The sequence below is a fragment of the Octodon degus genome, unplaced genomic scaffold (genome assembly GCF_000260255.1).
Source record: "Octodon degus isolate 3935 unplaced genomic scaffold, OctDeg1.0 scaffold00072, whole genome shotgun sequence".
Taxonomy (NCBI): domain Eukaryota; kingdom Metazoa; phylum Chordata; class Mammalia; order Rodentia; family Octodontidae; genus Octodon; species Octodon degus.
In genome coordinates, this window is record NW_004524648.1 from 6,742,905 (window position 1) to 6,754,073 (window position 11,169).

The window sequence follows — 11,169 nt, forward strand, 5'->3', positions numbered from 1 at the left end:
TGAATTATTGAAACTGTCCTACCAATTTGATTTGAAACTGTCTCATTGCTAAATAAATAAATAATTGCTATATTTTTAACCTATTTCTGATGCCATAGTCTATTTTACTGATGGTTCATCAAACATAAGGCTGCCACTTGAAGTAAGTGTTATGAACAGAAAATATAGATTCCTGGACCTTCTGCACAAAGGTCTGAAATTACTGGAAATTTTGTCATACAATAATGTAACTCTAAACCTACTAACACAATTAAAGAATCAGCTTATGCAGTCTACCTTACACAGAGACTTAAGAGTATCCCCCTATGGTCAACCTTAGATTTGCTTCTAATTTGTTTCTCAGGATGCAAAAGGCAATTTATAGCCAAACTGTAGCCTTTCTTATTGGTCACAGAAGGTCTCATTCTAATTAGCCTGGATTTTTAACATATGGGAAACAACAAGCTGATTCATTGATCACCTTTCCTAATCCATTTGATGAAATTAGACAATCTCATTTCATATCATCACCAAAATAGTAAAGCCTTCAACAAAAATTTTCAATTAGCCTGGTCTCAAGTAAGACAAATTATTATGCCATGTCCTACTAGTCAAAAGGTCCCTAGGTCTGTGAAACAAGAAAGTTGTAACCTCGGAGGCTTAATGTGTAATACTTTTGGCAAATGAATGTTACACACAATTCTTCCTCTGGTAAGCTATAATACAGTCATGTATCCATTAATATGTATTCTCATTTAATTCATGCAACTTGACACAAAGAAAATATGGTCACATTCAATAACATTGCTGGTCGGCATTTGCTTCTATGGATTTTTGATGCACCATAAAAACTGACCATGGGCCTTCATATATTAATAAACCATTATAAACATTTTTTCAATGATGGCACATTAAACACATTGGAGGAATCCCTAACAACCCTCAAGGACAAGAGATCATAGAAAAATAAATAAATTAATTAATTAAAAAAAGAGATCATAGAAAGAGCACATCTGTCTCTTAAAGCTCAATTACAAAAACAAAAAGAAGGGATATCATCATGCCTATAAGCACAGTTCGATTTAGCTATTTTTACCCAAAATGCTTTATATGCACCTGAAGACAATAAATTGAGTCCTGTAGCACTTCACTGGTCAATATCTCATAACAATGACAAACATAGGGCTTCATTGCTTTGGAAGGACATCAACACAGGGAAATGGGAAGGACCAGATCAGCTAATAGCTTAGGGAAGAGGTTGTGCTTATATCATAATAGGTGATGTATCTATAAGGTGGCTGCCATCCAGGGATGTATCACCATGGCAGGAGACAGGAGTGACCATGTAGACAGTCCCACTTGATGACTCTGCTGATCCAAGCCCTACAAAGGATGAGCCTGTCTGATAATGCTTGCCCTCAGGGACTTGCCAATCTGACAGGCCATCTACCACCAACCCCTGAAATTATTTGATTGCCTTTATGGCTAGACTGTCCATATCCTATGTATAATGCCTGCTTCAGGAGCAGAGTATTGGACTTATGTTCCTAATCCATCATTACTTAGACCTATTAATTGGGCAGACTCAACCTGAGATTTATCATGAACCAAACATGACTGAGACTAAATTAGATAGAAGGTGTTTCAGTTGTTTTTCTCTCATTGCTGGGACGAAGACCTGACACCCAGAATTAAGGAAGGAAAGATTTATTTAGCTCACAGTTAGTAGAGGTTTCAGTCCATACTCAGCTGGCTCCAAGGCAGAGCAACATATAGCAGAGAGCAACCTTTCATGGCCGTGGAAAACAGCAAAGAGCAAAGGAAGTAGCAGCTGAGGCAGCTAGCAAGCCTCTCTCCCCACCTTACATTGCATTCAGGCTGTCTGCCCCAGGCTGGGTGTAGCACTCACACCCATAATCCCAGCATTGGATCATGAATTAATCACAAACTCTAGAAGCTGCCAAATTGACACAAGGCTTTGAGGCTACACCTAGATACAAACTATGAAAAAAGGTTTTTATTTTTTCCAAATTCTTATTTATTTGTGTGTGTGTGTGTGTGTGTGTGTGTGTGTGTGGCCAGCTCAGCCCACCAGGGGGCGGGGCTGGCTGGTGCTGGGGGATTGAACCGTGGTCCCTGTGCTTTGCTAAGCTTGTTCTAAGTAGGTGCTTTAGACCACTGAGCCATCTCACCAGCCCCTCCAAATTCTTATAAGAGATCTTTGCTAACTGACTTACAAAACAAAAAGTTCTGAACTCATTTTTTATAATTATAAACATAAACAATTATAAAACATTATAACCCAATTTCAGAAAAAATATTTTCAAGTTCATTCATATTGTAAGCAGGTTGTTGGTATGTTTTGTTTGTCTGTTGTTCAATCTCTAAACAGCTTTTTAAAATCTGAGCTCAACAATTTTTTTCTCTTTTTTTTCTTTTCCTTTCATTTTTGAATCATTTGTACATAATTTAATTTGGTTTATACATTTAAAAGGCATGCTTCATCACTTCTCGGCCTTTTGGCTAAGATCAAGTGTAGTATCTGTTCTTATCAGTTTAAAAGGCATGTTTCCACCTGAGTTGCCAGCTGGTCAATATATCAAAATTAATTTTCTAGCTTTAATTTTTTCCAAATTTTTATAAAAGATCTTTGCTAACTGACTTACAAGACAAAAAGTTCTGAACTTTTTGTAATAGTCCATTAGAAATTCGTTAAAGTAACTAAATGAGGGGGGGCCTGGCCCTAGCTCAGTCCTTTAAGTGGCTGCTTCCACAAAGCTGTCAGCCTCAGGTTGCTGGAGTTCGAACCTCACAACTCTCCCGCTGGCCAAAAGTGCCCTGAAGGCATTCAAGGAACCAAAAAAAAAAAAAAACCTTCCACCTTTAAAAATAGGAAACAGGCTTCTTACTGTATGATCAAATTTCAATTACAAAAATGAAAGGAGAATGAATCACTTCCACTTTTGTCAACATACACTATTAGTTGTTTAAAATTTTGCAAAACATGGAAGTACAGCAATGGAAAGATAAATCAATCAGGTAAAGAAATAAAAAAGTTAATCTGTGGTGGAGTATATGCTTGCATTTTCCCAGAGAAAATGCAATAATCTATGTGAATACCAGAGTGTGCTGTTAGGTAATATGAACACAGATTTGGAGAAGAATTTGACAATAATGAGGCTAGCTTTGATCTGGGGTGTACTGAAGGAACTGACAAAACGGAAATCTAACATCTAAATAGGTGGGCAAGTGTATAGAGATAACTGACCTAAAAGTTACCAGTATTTTTAAGACAAAATAAAATACAAGACATACATATTCATTAGAAGGAAAAGACTGTATTCCAAGTTTTTCTGATAAGAAATCTCTGCTAATTAATAAACAACAAAATTGGACTAATCTGTTTATAATTACAAATTTCTAAACATTGTAATACAGTTACTATAGTACAATTTGTTCAAGAATATATTTGAGTGTACTCTGAATTTGTGAAGATAGTTATTTGTGTGTTTGGTATACTTGTTTACAATTATATGTCATTCTATGAAAAATAAATAAATAAAAATAAATAAAGTAACTAAATGAGGACCCTTTAGGCTTGGAAAATCAGTGGTCATATCTGTCATTGATGAATAAAGGAGCAGCTGCATGGGAAAAATCTTTTTCCCAGGCTTTGTTCATTAATCAGAGGCTCTAGTGATCATGATAGCCTTGTTGGCGATACCCCAACAAACATTATTAAACATATATTATTATGACACATCTATATTTCTCATCCTCAAAAGTTCAAGATTTCAACTAAACAAAAAAGGGGACACAAATGAATGACCATTTGGTATCTGTATATTCAAAATAGTTAGGATAGATATACAGCTATATTCTCTCAATTCACTGAATAGAGAGATTTGTTCTAATAGTGTCTGTGGACAGGATATCATGTCTGCATCTTGCACAATGAATAAGCACTAAGACAACAATAGCAATATATTAATTATTGAAACTGTGCTAGTAATCAGTTTTGAAACTGTCTCATCGCTATTTGTTTCTCCATAAAATTATTTTTAAAAAGTTTAAGATATCAAAATAATAGAATAAGATTTTCTGATTAAAAGATGCTACTTATACAAGTTAAATCAGTAAAAAAAAAAGTAATGATCATTTGTTACTGTTAATTTCATGGTGTACTAAATGTATTCATGCCTTTGAACTGTACAGTATTCTAAACCTGTAAAACTGGGATTGTTTGTAATGATAGACATCTGCCTTTCTCTAATGTCCCAGATATTTGTAATAAGAGGTTCATGTGAAGACAACATGAGGTCATCAGTCAAAGGACAATATTTTAGCAAAACCCATGGAATGTGTGTGCTATGTATGTGCCACTACATTTAGAGATACCTAGCTACTGAGAAGCCCAGACAACCTTACAAACTTCTTCAATGGCATCCTATCAAAGGGCAACAAATTCAGTAAAAGTTTCTTTTATATGAGGTAGTAATGATTGAATACAGAGGTTATTCTACTCAAAGATGAAGATTTAAAAGTGTTTCAAAAATGTCATCATGCCTATTGTGCTACACTAGTATGTATGCTTTTTTATTTCAAATTTTCTCTGCGAAACTATATAACTGTTGTCTGTTAACATTCTGGGGGATTCAACTACTAGCATATGTATAGTTGAGAAGAAATAACAGTTCTCTGGCTAGCCTTCATATTTAATAATTAAGTTCACTGCTTCCATTACAATGTAGTGCCATTAACCTTGTCATCTGAATGTTCAACAACTAAGGTTTGGTGACTCAAAATTGGAAAGATGGAAAGGCGAAGGGAATAGCCAGTGTATTGGCCCTGGCCCTCTGAGGTTAATGAGGACTCAGGACGCAAGAGAACCTCTGCTGTGACATCCTATAACTTGGTTGAGTTCTTGATCATCTAATCAAAGAGATTGTGGGGCCACAGAGAAAAGTGATTCTCTGTGTATAGCATGTGTCACCAGGAAAGAATCACCAGGAGGGAAAAAGCTCCCAAGCTTTCGAAAAGCAGCTTGGTCAAGCAATGGCCATGACTCATCCAGAGGGCTGACACAGACAGGAGAAGTGAGAGGTGCTATACATTGTTCCAAGATAAATCCTGAGGAGATTTAGTTGAAATTGGTAGATAGCAAAAAGTTAATTTTAATTAATAGACATACCACTCTAACTTGGTCTTCAACATTCAACCAAAAAGTTTAACCACAAGATGCATATAACATTGCTATAGAAATTCTAATTCCCTCCAAAATTGGTTACTCTTTGCAAGAGACTACCAAAATCCAGTACTCACCTAGATGAAACCAACAATAAATATGCTAGATTCCTTCTGCCAGGATCCACCAGACCCATCTCATGGAGAGAATTTAGAACTTGTCATAAATAATCATATTGTATGACATCCTAGCCCAAGTGGGCATAGAGAGATGAGGTCGTCAAACCAGTGGTGAAGTCTGTTGCCAAGAGACCCATCATGGATTCTACAGTGGGCTGGCCACATGAAGAGACTTGTACCTTTCACTTCTGTTCTTCATCTGCTGAAGGATCAGCAAACAGAAATACTAGCCAGGATTCCATTGCCGCAATGACAAAAGCAAAAAGTAGGAATTGATAGAGACCATAGCAAAATAGCCCTGAGAAGGACCTAAATCAACCAACTGGCTATCCATGTGTACTTGTGAGCTGTCCAAGGCCAAGACTCCTTGTCTCGAGACGAGCAGTGGACTAATAGTGAGTGAACCTCTGTGAGTCACTGATCCCTGCTGGGCCTATCATGGTGGGTGAAGCCAGAGAGCCTCAAAGGACAAGACAAGCTGACAGCCAAGTACACCTGACCCAACCTCAACTAGATAAAGACTGCAGCCTCAGACATCTACCACCAAGATGAATTAACTTAATAGCTTATGTGGAGAAGTCCTGGAGTAATTCTACCCTTCTTGAGTATTCCCCTCCATTCTTCTTTTAACTGAGTAAATATGGGCTTCCCAGAGAAACTCTTGCTTCAACCCTGAAGAATCTCCAATTGTGTGAGGGGGCTTTGATTGCCTCTTTTTGTTTAGCGTTTGCCATGCATGTGTTTGAGAAATGCAGTCCTGATCAGTCCCACAAACACTAAGGGAAGTTCTAAACATGAAAAGGATCAAAGCAGATGAGATGACAACAGAATAAATAAGATGCTGGCTTTTGTCTTCTATCTGTGCTTCATGTGGTGTTCAAGAAAGAATGGCTAGCAGATGATGTACTCTGAGCTACACCCCCAGCCCCAAGAATCTGCTGTCTTTAGAGACAGAGGAGACTGACCCAATGTGTGCAGGGAGAAGCCACAAAGAAAGCAGAAAACACTTCCTGAAACCTGAGGATGAAAATGAAGCTATGGTGCCTTTTATTTCTTTTCTTTGTGGTGTAGGGCATCAAGTCCTGAGTCTTCTAGGCACTTATACTACTCCTGAGCTAAACCACAGTCTCTGAACACATTGAGTAGAGCAAGTTAGAGGACACCACCAGCTGTCACTCCCCACATACCCTTGATGCCAAATGAAATTTCCAGCCAACACCCACACACCACTCAACTTAAGTTTGTGTGAAGGTTGAGGTTGTTGTGGGAAAGACAACAAAAAATTTAATGTGGGAGTGTTATGAGCACACACACACTCATTGCTCAGAGGGTGCTTCTATGTCTCCTTGTAATCTTAGCTGTCATAGCAACCTCTCTGGATCTTCCTGCTCTATCCCTGGATCCCATAATCTGCCTTTCAGCAACTCCATGCTACAAGGATGACACCCTTATCCCCAGCCACCCAAGCCCTGAAACATCCACACCCTGATCCGATCCTTGGAACCTACAAATGTAACCTTATCCAGAAAATGTCTTCAGGTGTGATTCAGTGAAGGCCCTGAGGCTGGCAGCAAGGCCAGGTGGATCCTGAGTGATCACAAGGACCCTTGTAAGAGAGAAGTGGGACAGTCAGGTCGAAGGAGAGGATGTGACACCAGAAGCAAGATGCTGGTGTTTTATTCTTTGTTTGTACCTCATAGAGTGTTGGAGATATGATACCCAGCAAGGGATTTGCTCTCAGCTACACCCCCAGCCTTAGGAAGCTGCTGTCTTTAGAAACAGAAAGAGAAGCCTGAGCCAATGCATGCAGGCCCTGAAATAGCTGCAAGGGGAACAGAAGAGACTCTCCCTGAAGACTTGGGACAGAAATGAACCAATGGTGCTTTTAATTTCTTTTCTTTGGGTGTGGGATGTCAAACCCAGAGTCTTCTAGGTACTTATTCTACCACTGAGCTAAACCCCAAGCTTTCAACACGTTGTTTTTGGCTTCTCACTGCAGAGCTCTCAGACATCATACTGCAGTTCATAATACTTTAAGCTTGGATGACCCAGTCTGCCACTTTGGCTCTCTTCATGCAAAGTGATGGAGTTCTTTCTCAGCCACACAGGGTATGGTCCTGGGTCATCAGCTGAGATGTTGGATTAGTCACCTCACCTAACTGGGTCATGGGCCCTCTTCCCTATGGTGGGACATTAATGCCAGCCCTCATAGTTGTGGAAAATCTTTGGCTGGGTGGTGGACTCAATCAGGCTGCTGTGGGCATTGGCAAAAATCAGTACCTTGGAGGGGTCTAAACTTGTTCCCTTCTCCTGGTTATGCCTAAAGGTCTATTTTTTCCTCTTCCCACATGGATGTCCAGCAAGCAAAGCTGATGCTTACAGCCAAAAGGCAGCATCTCTTCTGGTGGCTCCGTGACACTGGAGGGCACCTAGTCCAAGCATGGTAGTGAGAAGCCCAGCCTGGTTGAACACAGCTGCCCATAGTACATGGCTGTTAGGTGAAATACCCTGAGTAGCCCACATTTCATGCCTGTGTTCACTTCTTTCTTCTAATAACAACCTGTGCCATTGTCACTCATACTTTTACATGTGAGGCCTCTTCAGCACAGAAGACATCTCAGGTACACAGAGTCCCACAGCTGCTCAGTGAGAGAGTTCAGATCTGCACCCTAGAGCTCATGCTTTTAGCCCCACACAGGCTGCCTCAGGAGACAGCACAGAGCATCCTTAACCTTTATTCTCCTCGGGGCCTCCTAGGCCAACCTCACTGAGGGCCCGGGTTCCTGTGGAGGAGGCAGGCTGGCCCTGGACTCAGGTATCCAAGCAAGGCAGTAGGCTCCGCTGCTCAGCCTTTCCATGGTTGGTGATTTCCCCCACACTGGCGGGGTCCTCTTTCTTTCAGTGCTCCAAGGCCTATTTAGCTCTCATAGTTTGTATACTATCTCAACAGCTAAGGAACCAGCAAAGGCATAATGTGCCCTCAGGGACACCGTAAGATCCACCGTCCCAGATAGTCTCACCCTGCTCTTTCCAGCCTCACCTAAATCCTCTATGCAGGCCCCACATGGGAGCAATGGCAGTAAAGAGGGTCATGTACCCCTGGGGCAGCTGTCAGGAGGGTCAGGACAAGAAGGTCCCCTACTTTACTGAACCCCACTCAGGGCCAAGCTGTGAACCCACACTCAGGGCCTGCAGCCCCCTCTGCTCATGCCCTACCTGTGCCAGGGACCTGGTGGGCACTGAGCCAGGGGACACCTGAGACCAGGCTGCCATGTCCTGCATTCCCACAGTGCTGCTCTCTCAAGGGACATCCCCTCTTCTGGAGGTAAATTTAGGTATCTTCCTTGAGCTTTCCATCATGGGACATTTGGCAACTGCCTCCTCCTCAGAGCATCCATTCATCCATTTACAAAGAGAGAACAGAAAGTCCCACCATATTTAAACCCAGCCTCTGGTAGGCAGGTAGATGCAGGAAAGTCTTCTCTTGCACTCCACACTGCAGGCACAGGCCTAATCTTTACTTACATCTCAGCAGGTCCTTGTGCAGACACCCAGGGGTGTCCATGCCTACTAAGCTCCAGCTCATGCTTCAAGATGCAGAAAACCCCTCAGAGATCTCCCCCAGTGCCCCAGGACTGCTGATAGTGCCCAACACTCCCAACACACCTACATTCAGACACATCAGATGTGCTATGTGGCCCAGTAGCTCCCCTACTCCAGGAGATGGGCTCACTTATGATGCCCATAGGACAGATGTAGAAACTGAGGTCCAAAGAGGTAAATGTTCCCTGGCTGGAGCCAGTCAGCCAGTCAATGGCTAACCCCCAGAGGCCTCTCCAGAGAAGGTAGATTTAGTGTCCTGCATGTGGGCTGTTGTCCTCACAGATGCCTGTTCACATCTTTTTTATACAGACTATCGCATTTGAAGATGCTTCTAGGTATGAATACCTGGGGTGGAGCAAGCACCCAGAGGGAGGTCAACAATTCAAGGTCAAATACCTCAATTGGTCACTGAATTCAGTTATCATCCTTAGCACTCAAAAGGCTGCCTTGGAAGAGGCTGCCATGAAAAGAGTGGCCTACGTCCAGATGACCTCCTCCGGCCTTCCCACCCTCTTCGGGGTCTCCCTGCTATTCCTCCCCCCCAGCACTCCCGCCCACCAAGTCATTTCCTCAGTGACCCAGAGCTGCATCTCCCTGACTATGTAGCCAGCTCAAGCTGGACCAGCCCACAACTCACCAGGGCAGGCTGGCTTGCACCACCACCCATCTTTTCACAGCCTCTATGTCACTTGCTGTATTTCACAACTGAGCCATAAGGGCATTAAGCTGGACTTTTCAAGGAAACAGATATCAGGGCAATCTGGCTGGTGCTCAGTGGGGAGGAGCCAGGAGCAAAGGAGGTGGATCTGGAGAGAGGTAAAGCGAGGTGCTGGGGTGAGGGTGGTGGGCAGGGCTCAGAGCAAAGTAAGTGGGTGTCCTCAGTGGTGTGACCTTTCTCTTTTTTCACCCCCTCTCAGTCAGCTTTCATGTTGTAGGGAAGGGAACCCTAGGATCTCCTGGTACCACTCTACAAATTTTTTCTTCCTTGTTTTATCTTCTTTTTAATGGGAGTTAGGATGGAGGGAGAAGTTGTGGGCACATGGAAGGAGAGGGAATAGCACATTAGAAAAGGCTGGCATTATTTAGCTTTAGTTCACAGGTAGGGAGTCATTGGTTTTAAGAGAAGACTAGGCTAGAAGGGGAGCCCTGACAGTAAGCTCACCTAGAGTCATTAAGGTCTCTGGTGCAGAAAGCTGAGAAGGCCTCGTCACGAGCTAGGGAGGATCGGGGCAGTGTTGCTACGCCCTCAAAGAGCACAAAGTGCTGACAAACTGCCCAGTGCACCAGGGCACAATGTGTGATGAAAACCACTGTGGGGGTCCTCAAGGCTGTTTGCTGCTATTAATATGGGTCACAAAAGGACATGGGCTTCAAGAAAGAGCTGTGCTCTACTTTGGGATCACCTTGCCCTCCCACCTTGCAACTTCCTCATTGGCTGATGCAACAGGAAGGCCCAGGACAAGTGCTAATGCCTCCTTGTTGGACTGCCTGGCCTCCAAAACAGTGAGAAATCAACTTCAATTGTTAATGAATAAAGTCTGCTGGGGCATTCTGTGATACTACTACACAATGGATGTGAACAAAGGCCTTCCAGATAAGAAGAGAACAAGGTATACCATAATGTCTTCACTTCCTTTTCTTCCAGTTCTCTGCACAGACACATTTTAGTTGGCAAAGACCAGCTTCTAGCATGGATCCCAAGCAGGAGGCCATGAGACCACTCGGCACCCTCCATCCCCATTATGTTCTGGTTCCATCAGAATTTGGCTGATGTGAAGGAGCAGGGCACTCAGTTGGAGCAGAAAGAGGGAAAGGAAAGGAAATCTTTTGTAATCGTCTGTGACACTATAGGCACCAGTGTGGGTCATTACTTGCAGGCACCAGCTGATTGGTGGGAATTTGGAACAAAAATACTATGCATTGATTGAGAGCAGAAAGGGCACTAATGCATTTCAGACCCAGGGTTGGTGGTGCAGGCCTGCAGTGCCGTGTCTCTGATACCTGAGGCAGGAGAATCACATAAACCCAGGAGTGTCAGATTTGCCTGAGTAACATGGGAATCCTTGTCTTTTAAAAATAAAAACAGAAGGAAAAAAATGAAGTAAAAGAAGACACAGCTTAGAACTGCTTGGGCTGTACAGTGCACTGTCTTCTCCTCTGTCCTGGCTGTTCTACTCTGCACTGCGGACCCCAGAGAGAGGAAGACATACACAGCTCTTCACA

At 42.6% G+C, this 11,169-nt stretch overlaps 1 pseudogene; it reads left to right on the forward strand.

Moving 5' to 3' along the window:
- The first annotated feature begins 2,482 nt into the window (after positions 1–2,482).
- LOC111817878 lies at positions 2,483–2,607 on the forward strand (annotated as a pseudogene).
- The last annotated feature ends 8,562 nt before the right edge of the window (positions 2,608–11,169 follow it).